Source organism: Epinephelus moara, chromosome 4 (genome assembly GCF_006386435.1).
Source record: "Epinephelus moara isolate mb chromosome 4, YSFRI_EMoa_1.0, whole genome shotgun sequence".
In the NCBI taxonomy this organism is placed as follows: domain Eukaryota; kingdom Metazoa; phylum Chordata; class Actinopteri; order Perciformes; family Serranidae; genus Epinephelus; species Epinephelus moara.
Genome location: NC_065509.1, coordinates 39,217,906 through 39,241,412, shown reverse-complemented (window position 1 = coordinate 39,241,412; position 23,507 = coordinate 39,217,906).

Here is a 23,507-nt window from a genome sequence, read left to right as displayed (position 1 = left end):
ACGTGTTATTTTGACAGCCCTATTTTTTTTTATGTCAAGAATCAAAGGTCATCATATCACACAATTATAACCAAGGATCCCAGCTGGCCACCAGCGTCTTTCAAATTTGACATTTGTTTGAATTTACGTTGTGACATCAGCTGACCAAAATTCAACATCTAATGCTAATGTCAAATAATATTTTGTTGCTTTCAGGTTGTGTTGTCAGGTATCTAAAATCCTACATCTCCCGAACATCTCATGCCAACGTCACCTTCATGTAGAACAGCGACATTTAGTTGTAACATGGGGAACCAAACCCAACGTCTGCAAAAACATTATGTTAACGTTCACAACCTGAAATTATAATGTCTTTATACGTTTAAAATATCGTCTACGTGATTTTCATTTGAACCAAAATTTTACATCTGTCCAACGGAAGAGTCCAAAGTTTTTTGTCTTTCTCATCTTCATGTCTGGTGCCAGCTGAGATGACTGTGAGTCATAGAAAAAGGAAACAAAACACAAGCAGTTGAGAGAAGTCAAATTGGATTAATTGAACATTATTAGTCTCTGTGTGTGTGTGTGTGTGTGTGTGTGTGTGTGTGATGAAGTACAGTAAAAAGCTTACTGTACTGCTAAGCACCATGTCATTGTAATTATTACGTTACGTGTGGTTTACACCACCTCTGTGGCTGATTGTTCCTCCATTCTCTTAACACAGAAACTGCACTTCATTACACAGTGATTAATCTTCCAGCATATTAATTAGTTACCACCCCTTACCTGATGAGTAACGAGGTGCCAGGAATCTGTTCATGGGACTGGGAGCCTGTAACTCGCTGCCACTTCATCACAAACGGAATCTGTCACGAGGGGGTTTTGGACGTCACCCATGGGTGCTGTTGAGCGCGTGGAGCCGTTCATCTCGTCCTGCCTGGCGCCTGGAGGATGTCACGGGGCAGCTGGAGCCCAGGTCGTTGATTCTGAATTATAGCGGCTAATTATCCAGCTCCACCACGTGATGGGAACGCTAACAAATGGCCTCAATTTATTCAAGCTCTTGGGTGGAGACGGCGCACAGTGGTGATCACTTGGTGTGTGTTCACATGTGTGTATCCGTCAGTGCTCTTGCTTGCATGTATTTATTATATAGGATAAATACCACGATGATACGCACAAGAACAAAAAGGAAAGAAAAGTGGATTCTACCATTTTGTGCTCACAGGAAGTTATGCAGTTTGTGCACGGATGAGCAAAAACCAAACAGTAAAAAAAGCAAATCAAGAAGACCAGCCAACTCAAGTAGGAGGACTTTCCACTGATGATTCCTGCTGCTTCGATAAAACTCACAGAGCTGTTATTTACAGCAGTTTTGTACAGAGCATCTCCTTAAAAACAACAGGGTATAAATAGAGGAAGAGCACATTAAACACATTTGTTTCTTTCATGCTGCCTGCTCTGCATTAAACATTATTACAAACGTTATTATTCTTTTTCCAGCCGTTATTTTTTATGAGGGGAGGTTTGCTGAACGTGCTCTTTACGGCTCTTTCACAGCCCCTCCGTACAGCCGTATAATTAAACTCATTCACAAGGAAGCTGCCCACTACACAACACCAGTCTCCTGCTGTTTGCCGCTGTGCAGCTGCACCTGAACAGCTGTTGTTTTCTGGCTGAAACAACAAAACAAAAGTTGCTGGGTTATCTTAGTATCATATTAACGCCTGTGTCCTGTGGAGGAGCTTATAACAGACTTATCCTGTAGTACAAGCTGCTGTCCATTGGTCCAGGTGTGCAGCACAGCTAACGCTCCTAGAATCCTTATTCAACAGAGCTTCAGTATTTTAAAGGAACAGATCAACATTTTTTTATAATAATCATTGATCAATCAATAAAAAAAATGCACAAATTAACTCTCTAATTAAACTTTTGATGCACCAGATTTGAAATTCTGGACCGATACTGATACTAATGTTTAAATTAACAATGTCACCAATAGTCAGTACCGATGTTTTTAAATAGGTGTTTCTTTTGTTGTTGTTTTTTTTTGTTATTTATTCTTTTGTACAGGGGAAACACAGGAATCTACCCTATAAAAAGATAACTGAACAGTTTTAAAGTTCGGTCTGTCATTACGCTACCTTTGAATGAGAACAAATTTAAAAATACACATTTATAAAACAACCTTTAACGGAACCTCACTTGAGAAACATTTTTTACTTTTTACTGTATGTGATATTTAATAATTCCCTTTCTAATATCTGTTTTATGGTGCTGTGAAATCATCAACACATTTCCCCATTTCAAGTTTCTCACCAAAAGCTACATTTTACAGGATTACATTGAACACATCATGAGAATGTTACAATTTACCTTCACCCAGTACTAATTTTTACTGAATAGAGCTTGAATGCATCACAGTGCAAATCAATGGAACCTCCGTGAGCTGTTGGTTGCTGCCACCGGCTGCTTAGAGGTAACAATAACTAGCTGCTAACTGCTAACAGCTAACTGAACGAGCTCTCCTCCTGCTGTTATCATGTTCTTTCTCTCCACATCCACTCCTCTCAGTAGTGTACTGGTAGTTGAGTCATTTTGACATGATAACAGTACAGCATGTTTTAGGGTTCACGTGATGTCGGATAACTCGCTCATCTCCCCCAGAGAGTAGGTAAAGTGAAACGAACTGAAGAAAAGGCCTCTCTGTTATTTGTACCTTTGTTTGTACCTAACATAAAATTCCATACTTAATGTGAAGTTACATAGATTACATTGCGACAATGTACCTTAAAATATTTCACTTGGTCTCACATGGTTCTGGACACCAGTCCTGTGTTGGTGACCCAACAACCACCTTAAAGGAGCTATATGTAAGAAATCTAAAGCAAATAGTTGTAAAATCCTCCTAATATGTCACAGAGACTAAGGAATAATGTTAATATAACATACTGATCTCACCGATAACAACAGTACAGCCAGAATATTCGCTTTTTTTTTTTTTTTTTNAAAGTTGGCTAACTAGCATCAGCTCTTCTCCTCGACAGGTAAGCTTTAGCCAAAGTTGGCTAACTAGCATCATGGCTAGACAGGGATGGACATTTCGAATACTTTCAACTGTTATTCATTTTTGATCATACATTGTAGCCCATGTGCAGGTGGGTCATCGACCCAACTGATTTTTTTGAGAAACAAACGTTAGCAGCACGGCAAGCAGCATTAGCAGTGTCCCGGTACATAGCATTAGCAGCCCGCTCCTCCTCCGCTGTATCCTGGCAGCAGCGTTAGCAGCAGAGAAGCCGGACTTGCTCGAACGGGGAGCGGACACGACTCGCGGCAGTATTTTGAATTTGAGTGCAGTAACCGTTTTGGCCACATTCTTACATACGGCGCCTTTAAACTTGCCTCCTTATGGGGACTACTTCCTTCTTTACTCTTGTCAGCACATTGGTCATGTGATCATAGCCTTCATGAGCACATATGTGAATATACGTAAGGGCTGGACGGAGCAGTGAGTGACAACAACCCCGCCCACATTTAAGGGTACTGTTTGTGGTAGAAACACCAAACAAACATAGGGTCTAGGTACCACATCTGAAGGGTTGCTGTTGGTTCCAAAGGTACTATACCGAAAGTGTTTTGGGGGAAACGGTAGTTATGTTCCATCCATTAGCATGGAGGGTGCAGCAGCTGTTATCATCCATCTTTATGTACTGTCAATGGTTATTTCAGTGTTACTGAACATTTGGTTTTACCAGACTCCTGTATTTGTTCTTCCAACATGGCTGCATGTCCCTCGTACCCACTAGGAACCACATTAAATGCCAGGACTCTATTATAAAATTAGGCTTTAAGTCGATTATGCCAATAATATCCTCGTATTAATGAGAGTGCTGTGACTGTAGGCGCTCCCACTGAATGTGCGACCCAGGATAAACAAAAACAAACAAATGGAACATGGCTGCACATTAATCATCTGCTCCCACTCTGATGTAAACTAATGACGTTGGCTTCTTAATCATAATTGAATTGGCTTGAATTCACAAGATTCCTGACGTGGCAATGTATCATGTTACGCGAGCTTAGTTCCACTTGACAGGTTCATTCTCTCTCGTTTCCCCCTCATTCAGCTCTTGAGAGCCCTTTTAAGTCTTCCCTGCTGGCCCTGTTTGGAATCATGGATTTGGTGAAGAACCACATTGTCTGATGTGTGGGCTGCACTCCAAGTATTTCTGTGCCTGAACACACAAAAAAATATGGTGTAATTACAGCAGCGACTAACCCTGCACGCATTAATTTGAACATTTAATCCTGTAACTATTTGGTGATAGCATCAGAGGAGTTGCAAATTATCCTCTACTTGATAAGGATTCAGAGAGTGATAGTGGTGAGACGGTTCGGCTGCGAGTGTGTTTTTACACGGGTGAAGATTGCCCTGAACGAATCACAATCCAGTATCCTACCTGTCCATGAAATAAACAATCTTGGAATTCAAACCGTAGCTGTCTGTTGTTACAGGCAGATATTCACTGCAACCTGCTTTTATCTGCATCATGACAGGTATCACAATCTTCCATATTTTATATTACCACATTGATGCCAAAAGTGAGAGCCTCCATCTATTGCCACCATCAAGCTCTCCTCAAACAATATTCCTTATCAGCTGATGCATCCCTCAACAGACAGCTTTCGTCTCCAGTGAAAATAATCACACCCACGACTGTCCTATCTGACATGTCATCTGGTTCAGAGTGATTGGTTTCTTTTTCATCTGGACAAGCCCCGTGCAGCTATCTCTGTGTCGCTTTGAACACATGAGGAAATTCCCATTAGTTTTTTTATCCCTTTTTTTGCTTCTGCATGTACATGCCAGTGCAGTAAATGCCTTTTAGCCACGTGTGCATGTGATTGATCGGCCGCTGTGCTGCTATTGAAGCAAGCATGTATCATCTGCAGTGTGCGACCAGCTGCCAGGACAGCTGTGTGGTCAGCACTCTGCAGGGTTATCAAGGGCTTGGAATTAGAAGCAAAAGGTCAAAAAAGGAAGTGCCGCTATTACTAACACGGCTCAGTCAGTCACACAGTTGGAGACGTTTGCAGCAAGGAGCTACACAACAAAATCTTGGTTTCACAATCCTGCAGGTGACATTGTAAAGGTATATAGGACAGTCTTTTCAATACAAATACTAAATGTACAAGGCTAGGATCCATTAGATTCATTTATGATTTAAACATTTGACGGTGGAGTTTTTGACCACTAGCGGCACTGTGCTGTAGTCATGTGTTTGCTTGTATCTCGTGCACATGCACAGGTCCACATTACTACTGACTACAGAGGACAGAAACATACACGTGCAGTGCATGCAAGCTATATGACGTCCCTTGGTTTCCTGCAATTCCACTGATTGACAGATAGTGGCAGTAATTTGTCCAGAAATTTAGCAAAAAGTGGGGAAAAGAAAGCGAGCTGATGTTAACATAAATGTAATTAATACTTTTTTTTTAATTTTGCAAATGTTTATGTGGAAAAAATGTATTCAAAATGATTGTTAGGCCTAAAGGAGACATAATGTGCAACTTTGTTTCCAAGAAAACACAGTAGGATACAACAGTTTAAGCTAAGTTCAAACAAACACAGGACTTTCACCCCGGAAACCTTGGTTTGTGTCTTGTGAAATCAACCGTCAGTGATGTTTTAACGTTACCTTACACAACCTCCATCCATCCATCACGTAATTACATCACGTTACATACTTACATTAAAGAGGCAACAGATAGCATCTTTTCCTAAATATATCATTATGAAAATAATGTGGGTTGCACAGGGTAGTGGCCACAGTAAAATCAGACTATCAGCGTTTACATAGGTTACTTGGTGGCTTTGCAATCTTTGCAATAAGCTTCTACCACGGGTGCCAAAATTTCGCAGAAAAAATCTGCTTTACGGCAGGAAACGCGTCATGTATTGCCAAACTGGTCGGTCAGCCAATCAGGGACTGGAGCTGGTCCTTATGAGGAGTTGGGCATGAGATAGTTGAGTCACGAGCACAATGGCAGACGGACAAAGTTTGGAAGTAAGTGAAAAACAGCCTAACAAAAGAGAACGAGCTTCTCTGTGTGAGGAGGCAAAGAAGAGCAAAAAGGAGAGTGATAAAAGAAGAGGAAAAACAAGAGTAAACCTCAGTCAGGCGTTCAAGAGATGGAGGGAGCTCCGTGACCAAAGAGGCTTCAAAACCGATGTCCAGCGAGCTTTCTTTCTAATGGATCAGTAAGTAACACGGCTAAATGTTAGCTAGACGAGAGAGGACTGTACTGTACTGGCTGCTAGTTCATTCCTAGCTGGGCAGCATCGCAAATCGCCGCAACCAGGGAGCGGGTAGCCAGTGTTGGTCGGCTGACATCCTCGTTGCCATTCTACGGCAGCCCTCAGACAGTGATACCTGCTCGGTCTCTTTACTCATTTATTTAGTAGAGTGTCCACACACCTTGTCATTCTACACATAGAGGTATACTGGTGGCTTTACAGCCTACATTTTATTAATTATCTCTGATCCCCATGGTCCATTTGGTCGTTGAGACAGTGCGAGCAACACCGCTGACGCTAGGTGGCGCCAAGCTAAAAAAACAAAAAACAAATCCTATCTGTTGTCTCTAACTCAAAACAAGTTTTTTTTCTAACCCTAATTTAACCTACATAGTGTTGTTGCCTAAACCTAACCGCGGCCATTGGACAACATTAAAGGGATAGTTTAGGATTTTGAAGTGGGGCTGTATGAGGTACTTAGCCTATCTATAATGAGTGTATTATACATGGCCCCCAGATTGGAAGAGCAGGCAAGAGTCCCACCAGGAAAGCTCAGCGTTACATTTGGTTGTCGTAGCATCATCCCTGCTGTGGGTCACTAAAAAACATGGATAAAAAGCAGCTGGAACCACAGCAAAGACTTGAAACAAAATGTTGTTTGTTAGTCTTGAACAGTGGTCTGCAGCTTGGCTTGTATCTCCCCTAGCTGCCGTGCCATCCCACCTTCTGATGACAAAATCTGCTCATATATTCCTTAATTTTAAAAATGTTGACACGATACAGAAACGTACAAATGTAAAGAATTCATGGTTTGTAGATAAGTACCATGCCAACAGTTTCCTCTGGCAGCTGGGCTGGAACTTGTGGTGTCTATAATGATGCATTATTACAAAACAACTCGCAAAAATACTGGAATTAATTAAAAAACTGTTTTGACATCAACAGCAGGGCATCAGCTGACTCCAGGTTAATAACTGGCCGAAGGTTAACAAGGCTGGTTTTGACTCAATCTGTGTCCCACAGAGACATGGATTAACAATGTCAGCAACACCAACAACAGACACATGCTGCGTTATGGCTAATACGACCTTTCACACATAGTTTCCAGGCTTTTATATCGTAATGATGGTGACAGAGCCTGAGAGCGGACAAAAAGCCAAACAGAAACGTGGAGGTCCTCAAAGCCGAGGGTAAACATGTCACAAATGGGTTGTGAGCCCAGTGGGAGAGCCGGGGTGAGCTTCTGATTGCTTTCATTATTCCCTCTCAAATCAAAATGTCAACCAGCAGGAAGGAAGCGGCCCCACTGTGCTCGCTGATAATGAGAGGATCCATTTTCCTCTTTCAAAGTCAGTTCGCTGGAATCAAAAAGGATTGGTCCAGGCCGGAAAGTTCCAGCTTGGTTTTCACTTTGTGCTTCCTCCATCAGAGCTCCATATAATCTCACAGTCTCCCTTCACTATCTTAGAAAGGTTTTTGAACGTCTGTATTGTGTGGTTATTTCTGTGTTGTTTCTGCACTTTATAAAGATCACTTGTAAGTCAAACTGTGTGGGCGATACTGTGACATTTCCTGTTAATGAAGTTTCAGTTTCTGGGTCACGAATTCCACTTAACACCTTGATCAGGTGTCTGCAGAAGACAAAACTCAATGAGTCATACACGAGCACAAAAAGAAAAGACACTAGTATTTTGATACTGAAGACACAGGGAGTAGAAGTTTCTTTTTTAATACAGCCTCAAGTCACATCCTACAAATGCTTGATTGGAACCTCACATTCATACAGCGCTGTCACAAAGTGCTTTGAAAACAAAGATAATAGATCCGGTAGAAGAGGGTGGGAACGAATACAAAATCAAAGGCAGACAGACATGAACACTGAGGAAAATAATATACAAAACTTATTTTCGTATCGATACTCTCGATACTACGTTTCAAGGGTTTCAACATACTAACCTGTCTGCCTGTTCCCTGGATTGTGTGGCTGCTTTCTCTGCAGATACTTGAGGCGGGCGTGGCAGAGGGTCATCAACAAAATGGCTTCACCTGTGTTTCATCAGCAACACTGGCAGCACCTGGCTCTGTGTGCCACTGCTCCTTTAAAAACCCTCTTGGAGCTCAATTGCGAGCCTTCTCCTCCCTGGGACACCAGCTTGAGTTGCTGTTTAGTTTGGCTTGTGTTGCTGCACCATACAACATTGCATCCACACCCTTTGAAACTAACAGTAGCATGTGTAACCAGTAAGGTCAGCAGTGTGAGTTGGTGCACGAGTGAAAGCTTTCCTCTCATGTTACTCTTTAAAGTAATGAATAATTTGGTCATTAGCTGGTTGTTGTGCATCTACCTCTTTTGTCATTGCTTTGCAGCCTGTTTGTGAATCAGTGGATACACTGTTTTAAGCTTCACTACCCCGCAATATGATTTGTTTCACTATTAGAATTTGATCCATTTGGTCCGATAACATTTCAAAAGTCTAGAAGAGCTGCATTTTCACCAACATGGAACTGGTTCCGTTTTGTTCCTGCACCTAATTTCGAACCGTTCAGAGCATTTCCACCAAAAGTAAACTGGTTCTCAGCTGGAACCAAAAAATAGCATGTTTTCCTTAACCTGAGGAGTGAACCATGATGACATCAGTGGGTGTGTCATATTCCACAGGCTGGAAAGGAGGATGTAGAAGTCAGGTGTAAAATTGTCAAAGAGCGTGCAGTGGTCTCACTAATAGTTGGTCTATGCTTATATTTAGGCTAAAAACAAATATCTGTCCTAACAGAACAAGTTCACAGGTTAGTCAGTGTAATCCATGAATATCATACTATTGCTTACTTCCATTGTACATTGTGCAGTTTCCTCTGTTGATGACACATCCTTGGTTACAATGGTTCTGCTCAAAACTGATGGAAATGCATGCTGGTTCACTAGATAGCACCAAGGTTCCAGGAACCATGAATGGAACCAGTTCAAGAACCAGAGCTAATGTGGTGGAAAAGGGGTAAAAGTGCAGAAGCAGTGTGGGTCCAGGTAATTTCATATGTGCCAGCTGAACTTTTCTGGCTTAATGCGCCACAGAGCAACTTTAATTATTGGGGCTCTGCCTCCAACACTGTATCAAGTTCTCTTGAGGGGCTGTACACATGCCGCGTCTTCAACCACTTGAAAAGCACGAGGTCGGACACTGGGCGCTATTCTTGTGCCTTTTTTGAGACCGTTTTCAAGAGCGTTGTGGTAGGCTGCATCTGAGGTTGCTAAGCATCCATAACAAGTACTGTATTGAAATCCTGAGTGCAGAGCTGATCTTCTTCTTGGCGCTGTTTATAAGTGTGTGGGCATATTGACCATGGGACAGATGTAAAGCCCTGGCAGCTCTGCACCACAATGATCAACTTTCCTATATTTACCAAAGACTGATATTTACGGAAGAAGGGAAAGATATCTGTTGGCTGTGATTGGTTGTTCCTAGTCACATGACATGAGGTGCACACTTTGTTTATCTCAGGGCGCAGCCGTCGCACCCTGAAATACAGGCACTCAGGAACGTGTGCGAGCTGGGACGGCGTTGCTCTGGCGTTCGAGTGCACATGTCCTCATTGAAAACAATGAATTTGAGGGCACACAAAACGCAGCATGTGTACGGTCCCTTATACATCGATGGGTTCCACTAATATAGACAACACTGTCTCGTCTTCCTGCACCATGTTGTTGAGTATGCTGGTTATTTTGCTGGCTCCCAAATAAAAGTGTCCCTGAGCTTTTCTGTGTATTTTCTGCTCTGAGAGGCCCCTGGAGTAGCAAACATCATTGCTCCCAGCTGTCATGTATCTTTCCAGCCATGACAGAACAAGCTGATATTGGCTATCAACATATCAGTCAGCCATGATTGTAGCCAGTCAGACTCCCTTTTGAAAGTTTGGCTGCAGGAGCTAAATCAGTAGGTTCTTTTTATCATGCTAATATATGGACTACAGGAGGGTGTTTGTCCTCAGCCAAACATAAGGAGGAGAAGCAGGCAGATGAGACAGAATGTTTTATGGATCTTTTCAAAGAACTTGTTTGCAAGAGTTAACTTTAAGTTTGATATTTTTTGTTTTTGTTTCATTACAACTGAGCACAAATCCAACTTTATAACAACTTAAATCACCAACTAGGGCTGGTATTTCTTTTATTTTGGGTAATTCTTTGTTGTTGTTGCCAGTGCAGCTCAATGCTGAGCAAATTAAATGCTTAAATTCCAGTCTCAGTTTGCAGTCTGATCTGTCAGATGGTACAAATTTTAAATTTGCGGTGTACAATATAATTTTATTAATCCCACTATGGGCAATTTGGAGCTGCTTGTGGTACATGCAGTACAACAACACACACAAACAACCACAGAAATAATATAATGTCTGTCTACAAAGCAAAGGCAGGGCAGAGACAATGTCTATATGCTCATATACTATATGAACTGTATGGCATAGTATTAGAAAGTGAAAGTGATAATCGTGCTCCTGTAAGGCAGCAAGTCTCTACAGTGGAGTAGAGAGTTGTCCTGCCAAACTTGTCTGTCCAAGCAGATGCTCTCCTCTCCCTCCTCACTGGACATGGTGGAGGCACAGGGTGGGTTGGTGATGTCTTGCACTAACTTTAAGATGTCCCCTGCTGTCAGGCAAGTGTTATGGAGGACAGCACAAGCGGGGATGATTGCTGGTGCCAAGGTGTGGTTCACCTCCATGGCCCTGAACAGCAGGAACCTCCAGCAGGTCTTTAACATGCCAGATGCATGCTCAATTATTGAGTGAGCCTTGGCATGGTGCTCACAGTCAGGGTGATGGTGGCAAAGGGATGGCAAATGCAGAGGTAGCCACCATGACCCACTATGAAGTAACTTTTGGGAGGGTGCAGAGCATCACTGATCCAGCATCCCACCCTTCTTCATACCTTGGTGTCATGGACAAACCCTACACACATATTTCAGAATTTGGCCTTCCCATCACACACGGCCTGTAGCTGGATGGATGGGAAGAGCTTTCAGTCCACGTAGTCCTGGTCATGGGGTCCTGGTGGGGTTTTTATCCTCATTTGGCATTCGTCAAAAGTACCGACGCACGTGCCAAACACAGGACTGTTGGCCGGTAGTTGGAACTGGAGACCAACCTCTTCCAGTTCCTGGGCAGTGAGGAAGCAAATAATGTCCTGGCGCAGGGTCCCCTTTGTGGACCAGCCTGCATAGAGACAATGTAAAGACAAATGTTTCTCCATATCAAACTTTGGCAGCATTCATTTGCCTATGTTATTCTAAATGACATACCTGTAAACAACAGACAGGGGCACTTCAAAGGCTTGGGACACCACACTCTATGACAGCTAATGTGCCAGCCAGTACACAGTGATCAGGACGGTTATGTGTCCCCAGCCACGGCTCCCCTCAGGTGGTCGACCCTCATCACAGGTGAGGCTGTCGTTCTGTGACGTCACTTTCCCCATCAAAGCAGATTATGAGGACGGGCAGTGTGGGATTTGTCTGCACGTTCTGGCAACATGGTGGATTTTCAGCCTTCAAAAGATGCAATGCAGGATTGTAGCCTATTTTATCTGTACTGATATAAATAGAATCTAATACAATCTAGAATCTATAACAACCCACAGTACCCACAGGTGCGACTGGCAAGATGTAGAAGGTGGTCTGCATATTCTGGCATAAAGCATGTCCTAGATATTATTATTTAAATATGGGTTATTATTGACAAGGAAACAAAACTCTTGAGTCATGTTTGAACTGACAGGTTGTGTTTTAGCCACATGCCAAACAAGCACATTTAAGCCTAGTACACACTACACGATTTTCACCCTGATTTTGACGTCGCAGAGGATCTTGAGAGCCACCTTGGGTCGGAGGTGAGTCGGCAGATAGTCTGCCACGACGAGTCCTCATGTGTGAACAAGCTTACAACCAACGAGCAGCCCCCCTCGTCTGTAACTGGGACTGGATATCTGGCATGCTAGAAAACTGACAAAGAGCATCAGCCAATGAGAGGCGGGATACGTCCCACGTCAGCACGCAGGAGGACGGAAGAAATGTGAGGAGGACAAGCCGCAGGGTTGCCAGGTCTGCTTATTAGCCACGACTTTGGGCTTGTTTCTAAAGTGGAGTTGCTTATTTGGGCTTGCTCTCTAAATGTCACCTTTCTCTATATATATCTGTCGCTTCTTTTGGGCTTGTTTCCATAGCCCACCACGCCATAGCCCTGTTTCTCTCCCAAGATCTGGCAACACTGGCAAGCTGGCAAGCAACAACAACAATGGCGGCGTCCACAGGATCACGGGGAGCGCGTTGTGTTTGGACCCAGGCACTGGAGGTAGATCTGATTCAACACTGGGAAGAATATCTATGCCTTTACGATGTGTTGTCTCCAAGTTTGGTGACGTCACCGCGTTATCTGGGACTCTGTCGGCGATGGCTTGGTGGAGAAATCTTATGGTGTGCACACACAGGTCATAACGCAGTTGGTGAGACTCCCGGTGACAGAAACACACGTCACAAGATTACGATAGTATCCGCGACGCAAAATCAGGGTGAAAATTGTGTAATGTGAACTGGGCTTTACAGAAACTAGAAGATGTTACCTTTCAAATGAAGCCTCGTACATCCACTTTGACTGTATAGTTCTTCTGTCATAAGCTTTTCCATTTTGATATGTCACATAGGCTAAAATTACAAAAAGACTTTGGTCGGTAAAAGACTTCCGTAAAGGCTGCACTGGTGTATCCTTGACTCCTTGACTCCTCCAAGCTGAGATGTCCTTCAAGATGGTGAATCTCGATCAATCTCCAAGTCAAGTGATTGAGAATAGAGTCACGGAGGGAGACTGAGATGAACCTCATGCGCCCTGTAGCTGCCCTCGGCGGGTTCCCACCATCTCTGCTCACCTGATCCTCATTCCTTCATTAGTCACTCAGTTTATAACCATCACCCCCGATTCTCTCCTCTCTTTTACCAGAGTGTCTGTAGTGATCTGTGTTCCAGCACTTTGCTGTGTGACTGCAGGTTACTGCTTCAGTTTTTGACCAAGTTGAACATCACACACAACACAACACCCTGACTTTTCCTTAAACTTTTTGAATATCACATTACTGCTTGCACTAACAGTGAATGTTTCCACCGATCATAAATTGTCATCATTATGTTTTATGAGAATTTGACACTAGATACTTTGTTTTTTGTTCTTTCTGTCTCATAGTTTAGAAATTCATCTAAAAAATGGCACTTGGGGCAGTTTGTCAACATTATTACAGACATGCAGCAAAGGAAATAGATTTAAAAGCCAGATACCTTCTTCCTTAAAAGCTGTTGGAAAACTCTTAATCTTCCAATAATTAACAACACTAATGAGAGCTTCCTGACAAGCAAACAGTGAGCTTGAAGCATGATTTAAAGCTCTGTAGTGCTGATAATTCTCTGTGGGTTTATCACTGAGTGTCACTTGATCCATTATTAATGTAAAACTATTGATTATAGGTGCTTTTAAAAATAGTCCTAAAACAAACAAACAACCAATCCAGAGCTGCCAAGTAATGATCAATACAGGGAGCTCAATAGAGAATAGATTGTGTTCAAGTGAAGTATAGGTGTCTTTCTAATAAGGAAGTAACAGAGGTATAACTGTTCAGTTCAATTTCACATGTAAATGTTGTCAGATAAGTTGTCACTACAGCTGATTTTAAATCAATACAGGAGTGGTGTTGCACGGGGCAGCTTCCTGTGAGTGAATTTAATTTATGTGCATGGAGCCGAGCAGCGTGCCTGCTCAGCAAACCTCGCCGTTGAATAAAGGCCAGAAAAAAAATAATCACAGTTTGTAATCATTTTAAATGCAGAGCAACCAGCATGAGAGAAACAAATGTGTTTAATGTGCGCCTCGTCCATTTATTCCCCATCGGTGCGGGGGAGCTGCTCAGAGGCAAAACTGTTGATGGTGTGTTTGCATCGCTCTCCTCTATACTGCTGCTGTAAATACAGTCTGAACCTCATCTTAAAGAGGCTTTAAGTGATCTGTGACCTCTGTGGGAACGTCAGGAACAACACAGCATCGTTACAAAATAGTTTCCACACGAGCGAGACAGTTAATTGGAGCAGAGATGCAACAGAAACATTAAACAAAGACAAAATATGTGTCTGTGTTTAACACTGGAGTATGGAGAGTGTTTTGTTATTGGTTTTGGCTATTGAACGAGGCTTTTTAGCCTCAGTTGTTTTGTCGCCTCGGTCCTTTTGTTGTTAAGAAGATTTCAAAAGCACTCTATGGTCTGGCTGTACTGTACAGTGGGTGTGCTGCTGAGTAGCTGGGGAGTTTCTCTATCAGCTTTTGTTCTCACTGCTCTTCAGCTCTGGAAAACACTCTGAGAAAACCAGGCTTTTCTGATTCAGTTAAGTCATTTGAAATTATTAGTTGTGTTTCATGTTTTCCTTTTCTGCTGACATTTTTGCTTGAATATTTTGCTTTTTTTAACTGTTTACTTACAAGACTGATCTGTGTTTTTACAGATGCATCCTTACTGTATTACTTTCTTTGTTTTTACTAATGCTTCTTGTTTACACTACAACCTTTGTAGTCTCGCGTGACCAGCCTCCCTTACTTCGGAATGGGAGTCTGGGGACATTCATCTTTCGTTTTGTAATAGAAATGGGCGGGGATATCCAGACCACATGACGGCATTTCCATAGGTACGGCACGTGTGTTACATGTAACAGAGACGTACCAGTGGGCCAGGTTTGATAAATCAAATTTTTACTGTATCCCGTCGGTAAACAGGCCAAAACATCTCTCTTCTCCTGCGTAAGGAATTTTAGACAGAGTCGCTGTAAATCCATAATTTCTCCAATCGTGTAGATGTTGCAGCTCTGCAATATAGCTCAATCAAATGAAATCATATCCATTTCAATATTTTCTTGCGATGCACTGAACACTTCCTTTTCTGTTGTTCTACGGACAACAATTCGCGGAACAGCAATTCCGGTATAGGCAGGTGTAAGGCAAAGCTAATCAGCCGTTGGTCGAGGAAGTACGGAAGTACACGGATTTGGATCCAATCACATCACTGCCGCTGGGAGCCAGCGCTAGTTCTATTACAACTTTCCTATGGGAATGTCCAAAGACGACAGAGTCAGCCAGCGTGCTGACGTCATCGGCGTCATCTGTGTAAAAGACTACCACCTTTGCTGCTGTGATGATGCATATTTCCCTGCTGTGGGACTAATAAAGGACTAGTCTTATCTTAAATAACAGACATCTTTTTATATCATTGTTCTGTATCTCTCAGTTCTTTCATTCAGGAACTGCCCATTGGTTCGACATCCCATTGTTCCGACCATATTAAACTCATTGTTCCGAAGTCCGTTCCGAAATCATCATGATGCCCTGTGGTTAAGGTCTGGTTAGGTTTAGGCACAAAACCACTTGGTTAGGGTCAGGAAAAGATCATGGTGTGGGTTAAAATGAAAAAGAAAGTGACAAACACATAAGCTGTGAGCCTGCTCCGCCTCAAGCCTTTCCCAGCTGACCCAGAGCCGGTCGCGGCGCACCATCAAGGCAGAAATACGCCCGCTGGGAGCCGTTCAGCACCGCGGACAGTCGGACTAATGGGATGTCGAACCAATGACATGGACCCTCACCAATCAAGCCACTGCAGTATCAAACCCTGGCTCAATCAGTCTCCTCTGTGGTACAGACATCAAGTCCAACTTCTGATTTTTTGACACTTTGTCTTTTGAACCTCAATTTGTGTGCCTCACGTTCACCACGCCAGCTTCAGCAATAACCAGTCACGTCCAGGCTTGTTCTCGTCTTCGGATTTGGGCTGCTCTGTCTTCAGTCCTTCTGCCTGCTCTGCTTTATTATCCCCAGCCCACCTCAGCCACCATTTCAATCAAGCCTTCAGCCCCCATCGCCAAACTACAATAAAGTACCATTAACCGTTTCCTAGCTCCCTGGCTGTGTTTGCATTTGGGTCCTTAGTTGAACTGCTACAACTGCAGATAGATTTGTTTCAGAGGTGAATGCTGAGTTAAAAGTCAGATGTTTGTGGGTTTTGGTAAAGTGGGCTCTTGGCAGCCAAAGCAGGTGTTTTTAGCACAACATCAGAGGCATTTCCAGCCTTAATTTATCACCAGAACTGGGTATTTTTAGCCAAATCATGATCTTTTCCAACCATAACCAAGTGGTTTTTGTGCCTAAACATAACCACATGTTAACCACAGCATTGTTAAAACATAAATAAACCTAAAACATATCCACTAAATATGAAATGCACATGTTTTATATTCATGGTTTGCAGAAACATACAGTGCCAGCATTCATTCTGGCAACACAGTTGTTTATTTGGCCTCTCTGAAGTTCTTCGCAACCCTGTTTTGAACAGTGCTGTAGAAATAAATATAACTTAAGTCTAAAATGAATCCAGGCTGGTAGTCATATTAGTCCAGAAAATGGGAGATAAAACTAAGGCACAAAGTGGCTGTAAAGTGACTGAATCTCAGGTTTATATGAATATTTTATACCTTCATTTTACAGGGCTCATAGATCTGTGGTACAAAACTCCAAACGCAACTTTCTCACAGGTAAAAAAACAGCAGCAGTCATGTTGTGTTATTGTAGACACACTGAGACGTGCAGCAATATAAATTTGGCTCCGTTTTTTATGTGCAGATAAAAAAACAATTTGGCCTCCGTCCCTGAATCATAAACAGGGGACTAGTGTTGAGAACTTAATTGTGATAGCACATTAGCAATATGTGGGGGTAGTGCCCACAACCCATGATATTAATTTAGTGATGTGTCTCACAACTGTGGAGGATTACACACAGATATTTAAATTATGTTAAGTTCATACATTTCTCCAGGTAAAGCTGATTAATTCTCATGAATATATTTTTTTAAAATGTGCTTTGACGTCATCTATTTATCCTCCAAAAATACCTCGAAACTTAAATGTGAAAGTAAACAGACATAATTGTTCACGACTCACTGACATAAATAATGCAGTTTCTGTTTACTTATTCAACTATTTTGGTCTCAGCAAAGAATGCAGAGATGCACAACAAGTATGGTGGTTTTATCTTGCTCCATTTACTCCAACTTTACATTTAATGGCTCCATAGGGGAGCCATGTTATATCTGTTTTACCTCACCTGAAAGTCATGGGAAAGTAACTCAGAAATTCCAGCATATAATTTTGTTCATTTTCTGGCAACCCAGTCACCAGAAAAAAATGTTGTTTCTGCAAACCATTTTGTATATTATTATGTAGCGGACATGATGAAACGTTTCCCCAACACTGGTTAACATGTAGTTAGGTTTAGGCACAAAAATATCTTGGTTTTGGTGGGACAAAAGAAAACAACCACTTCTTTCTTAACTGTCTACATGTCTCTGCACCTGTTTTCACTTGCTCTGTTATCACTGCATTACACAATAAAGTTTAAAAAATTAAAAAAAGACTTTTTATGGCACCCTCCCAGCAGGAAATGGAGCAACGTCTCCATGAATAAACAACTGTTTTTGTGGCATTATCCCGGCAGAAAACACAGCATTTCTTTACCTTTCAACAACGCTGTGGTTAACATGACAAAACCCACTTAGTTATGGCTAGAAAAAGATCACATCTGGGCCTAAAATTCCTGGTGTTTGGGGGCACAATCATGGCTGGGGAAGCTGTCAATGTTGATTTAAAAGAAAAGAAAAAAAACTGCTGCATTATCCTGGCAAGAAACCCAGTATCTCTGGGTTCTTAGCGCTATCCTGGCAGGAAACAAAGCATTTCTTTATGTTTCAACAACGCCTTGGTTAATATATGGTTATGTTTAGGCACAAAACCCACTTGGTTATGGCAAGGAAAAGATTGTACTTTGACTTAAAATACCTAGCGATGTCCTGCTAAAAAACAATCTCTTTTTGTGGCAGTATCCCTGGTGGAAAAATAACGACTGGTCCCTAAAAAAAACACCCACATGTAGTACATAAAAGCTGCTCAAAACACAGTTCAGTCGGACAACTCATGTTTTGAATGTTTATTTCAACAGCCAGTGCTTAATTTGTGAAATTAGAAGTAGTTCCAAAAGTGGGGGAACACTTTTCTAAGCGGCACCCGAGCCGCCTCACTGCGTGACTCGTCCATCCGTAGCACAGAATACAGCAAGGAATTAAATGATTATGACATCAGTCATGACATATCAGCCCTTGTGACATCAGCCAATACTGTATGTTATATTAGCCTATAAGATATTCATCTATACAAAATCATAATCATCACCATCTTCATCATCATCACCTCCTCCACCATCAAATATTAACCGCTGAACACATCCCAAAATTCAAAATTAAAATGGATCTGTGTCTTACTTTATTTATTTATCCAAATCAGCCCACACTGCAGCCATAGATCCTCCTCTTTCTTCTCCCTGTTATGGACTTTGCTCCGCGTGTCCTCTGCTGTCCTGTGTCCTTTATTGGCAATCCACGACCTGGCGTATGGCTCGGGGTTGAATCTGGACGAGGGTGGTCCCACCAGGTTCAGGAAAAGTAGCGATGAAAGCGTGGAGGTGAGGAGGGAGGCCCGGTTGGGGGAGCAGATCAAGTTCATTTGAGAGAATCCACGCTCACATTCCGCGCTGGATATGGAGATGGAGGAGACACTGGCGAAAAGGTCTTTTCATCCACCTGGGACAGATTTTCCTCCATTCTCTCTGTATTCCCGGTACGCGCAAACAGAGAGAGACATCACTTCCTCTTCTCCATACAATGGGCCTGCGTCCTCGGGCCAGTACTGTGCGTAAAGCACCTTTAGGTCATCAATAAGCTTGTTGTAGTCAGTGTTATCACCAGAACCGCATTTCATACACTGAGGCAACACAAAGCGCTTTACAAACATTAGCTTGGCCTTTCGTTATTCCTTCTGCTGCAGCTAGCGGTGGTGGCTGGCTAACGGAGCTCGAACTTGTAGGCTAGCTAACGTTAGGCCTAACGTTACCTTGAACATTTTTAGGCTGTTTGGTCATTGGCTGGCCATCATCCCCCTCGTCTTCGTCTTCCTTTCTTTTAAAAAAATCTAGTGAGCAACTGTTGTTTCTTCTCGCTATTTTTGATAACTACTCAGTGCCCAGTAACTGACGCTAACGCTATAGCTAAATATATATAGCTATATATATATATCTTCTTTTTTTTTTTTTAAATGAGTGGCTTCTGACAGATGATGTGAGTGTGGGGTCCATGTCATTGGTTCGACAGCCCATTGGTTCGACATCCCATTAGTCCGACTGTCCGCGGTGCTGAACAGCTCGCGGCGGGCGTATGGTGTGCCGCAACCGGCTTGAGGCGGAGCAGGCTCACGGCTTATGTGTTTGTCACTTTCTTTTTCATTTTAACCCACACCATGATCTTTTCCTGACCCTAACCAAGTGGTTTTTGTGCCTAAACCTAACCAGACCTTAACCACTGGGCATCATGATGATTTCGAAACGGACTTCGGAACAATGAGTTTAATATGGTCGGAACAATGGGATGTCGAACCAATGGGCAGTTCCCGTGAGTGTGAACCAATCAGAACCTTGAATGGGACTGTTGAGTTCACAAGACATTTTGTGATTGGATTTTATTGCTGTCTAATATCTGAAAGTGCCATTTGGAGCCATTTGGGGGAAAAAAACAACAACTTTAAATCAATGTAGGTAGGCCTACATAATGTTTTGCAGCCATTTATTATATTTTTTAGATGTGAAAAGTTCTAGACCCATGCAAATTAGTTCCGGAGCGCACCAGGGCCTTTTCTGAAAAGATCCCGGTATGTGTTCCAGTACGTTCCGGCCCAAATTAAGCACTGGTGACTCAATAAAAAAACAGTTTAGTTGGTCTCGAATAGTGGTCTGCAGCTTGGCAGGCATCTCACCTGGGTGAAGCACCATCCACCATCCCCTCCACCTCCTGATGACAAAGTCAGCTCTTATACTTCACTGCAGAAACACTGATATGATACGTATGAAATGTAGAAATGTAACATAAGCTAACTTGGTTTGCAGAAACGTACAAAGCCATGATTTTCTTCTGGCAACTGGGCTGTTTCTTTACTTCTTTGGAGGTGGTTTATATATTCGGTAATGCTAAATAAGTGTTTTAAACAAAAGTGTTACTGTAATGGTTTTATCCCTTAACATTTAAAATGCATGTTTGGACAGAGTAAGTCATTTAATTAATTCAAACTCAAGGGTGAACAACAAATAATATCAAACTGTAACAGCATGTATATCAAACACAATTATTAGATTTATTTCAGTCTCCTCCTTCTTAATATTATAACTCCTTCTCTCCAGGCTACCTCTTGCTTCTTGTCCATGTTGCCTTTGAGGATGAATTCAAGTCTTCTTTACTTCCTCAAATCGGCTTTCCTCCTGTGAAATCCAAACCACACACGTGGCTTCAATGGAATCGTCTCTGTCGGAGCAACAAGTGTAATATCTATGAAATCCAGGAGATAAGAGCATGGGGAAATCTCTGTATAAAGATCAATGCTCCCTGCATGGATAAAGTCAGCGGAGAGAGCCGACTGCCTTTATTGTAGCTTCACTGGGTCAGACACATAATTTTCCAGCACAGCCTGAATGGAGTTGAATCAGTGCTGCAGCATGAATCGTAAAGCAGGCAGCACTCTTTCAGCTCTGCGTGCTCTCCAGGAGTTTTTTCTGCTGGTATCAGTGGTTTTTCCATCCTTTAACCTGTTTTCGGAGAGGTATGGGATATGGGAATCTTCTTGAAATGTTTTTCTCTCTGAATACACACAGGTTGTTCTTTGTGTTGCTTGCTCAGCTCTTTCTTTCCCTGGGTGAAAGCTCACCTGCCCTCTGAAACAGTCTGCTCTCTTTCCTGTTAGCTGCGCCGCTCTATTGAAAAGCTTTCTCTGCACTCGGATAATTTCCTCTTAGGGTTGACTCTCTAAATGCCTCTGCAGTTTATCCTATAAAAGCCATGCCTCATTCATCAAACCTCTGCTGGTTTTATTGCGACAAAGAATAGCCGTAATTCACAGCGAGTGCTCCCTTCAAATTTTAAACAAATGCAATTTCCAAGCCCTGACAGAGATGCAAGCGCACTGATAAACGTCTGGTTCATATTTTTGTGAGGAAGCAATCAGTCTGCGCACTCCTTTGGCGATGACTTCACACACGTTTTGGCAGCAGGCGCTCGCGCTGCAACATAATGACTTGTTGTTTTCCAAGAGCATCCACTTCGCTGTCTGCTCCGTCGTCCAGCTTTAGACTGTGGGTCCAAATTTGTCTAAATGAAAGGCTATTAACATGTGTCACACCCAATTATGTTCAGCATCCTTGTCTCTAATTGCATTCTGCCCGGCAACACAATGATAGGAGATGTTTCCTCTCATTTATTCAGACCGCCCAGCTTGTGAATCACAGTTGGTTTGCACAGTTGCACTAAAGATTTGGCTTCTGACAAAAGAGCAGGAAGAGAACAATAGATCCTGATCTGTGCTCTGTGGGTCTCAGTGAGGAGACACACTGAAAGATAATGTTTGAGAGAGCAATTTGTGTTGGTGACTGGTTTCTGCAGCGTCTTAAATACTAAACTAAAGCATATCTGACATGTTAACTACAATCCTGTCAGCTATAATTTATGTTTATATTCTACTGATTTGTAACAGCAAGGACATTTTGTGTGAAAGGTTTATTGAGAGTTTTATGGATGGTGTTTTCTCTCTGTCAGTAAACTGCTGAACAACTTTTGTCCAGACATTTATGGTCCTCAGAGATTTAATACCAACTTTGGAGATGCACTAACTTTTCATCCACCGCCATCATTTGGTCAAAATTTAAATTTGTCTTGCGAAGGTTCAGTCAGGAAGACAATACTTTTCATACCCTTTTCTTTCTCACCCTGCCATTCACTCCTTGCACGCATACACTCTCTATCTCTAGGTGCCATTGTTTGGTTCTGTCAATGGAGTCATCAGCCTCTTTTTCAGCTCATTCACAACCAACCAATAGCACAGCGACACACCTTCTCTGTCAGCCTATCATCTTACTGCTCCTCATTTTAAATACAGTTCTTTTTCTGTCTTAGTTCTTGCTTGCTGCCACACGTGCCCTCCACCTCATCAGCCACCATGGGGGGATTTATCTTGCGTCTCAGATGTCACTCAATCACAAAATATCTTCCTCTGGTGTAGTACCAAAGACTTCTGTTAAATCTTCATCTGTTGATCTGTATACTTGTATTCCGCATTAAATATTATCCCTGCTTCATTCTTCTGTTTCCTGATTGAAATTGTTTTATGACCAAATACCTACAAAACTAATTTCTCATTCTTCTTCTTTGAAGGTTGAATTGGGAAAGTGTAGAGAAGAGGAAGCTTAGTTGGAGGGACCTGTGGAGTATGGAGGAGAATCGTATTAGATTCCTGGTAGGGGCTACATACGATGTGTTACCAACCCTCCAGAACCTAAAACTGTGGGTAAATGGGGACCCATCATGCTCATTGTGTTCAGGTACCGCAACCTTAAAGCATATTTTGTCAGGCTGTAAAGTTAGCTTGTCACAAGGCCGATATACATGGCGACATAACCAGGTGTTGAAATGTTTAGCTGCAGGCATCGAAGGGAAACGAAGACAGGTGAATTCAGAAGGTGTTAAGGATAGGAGTTTAGTAATTCAGTTTGTCCGTGAGGGAGAGAAATACAGAAGGGATAAGTTAGTGAGGAGGCAAGGGTGTGGCTGCCTAGACGGTGCTTGTGATTGGGAAATGCAAGTAGATTTAGGGGGAAAGCTTGTTGTTCCCCAGGAAATAGTTTGTACCAGGCAGAGGCCTGACATAGTGTTGTGGTCAATGAGTCAAAGGATAGTTTATTTCACTGAGCTGACAGTTCCTTGGGAAGACTCAGTGGAAGAAGCCTATGAAAGAAAAAAAGCTTAGATATGCAGACTTAGGAGCAGAAGCTGAGCAGCGAGGATGGAAGACTAGGATTTGTCCAGTGGAAGTGGGGTGTAGGGGATTCATAGCAAGATCAGCTGTCTCGCTACTGGGGGAACTCGGAGTGCGGGGACAGAGTTTGAGGAAGACAGTGAAGGAAATGTCAGATGAAGCAGGTAGATGTAGCCAATGGATCTGGGTGAGAAGAAATAATGTCAGTTTGGGGCCAGCAGGGGCAACTACTAAGCAAAGTACATATCTCCTTGAGATCAGGTG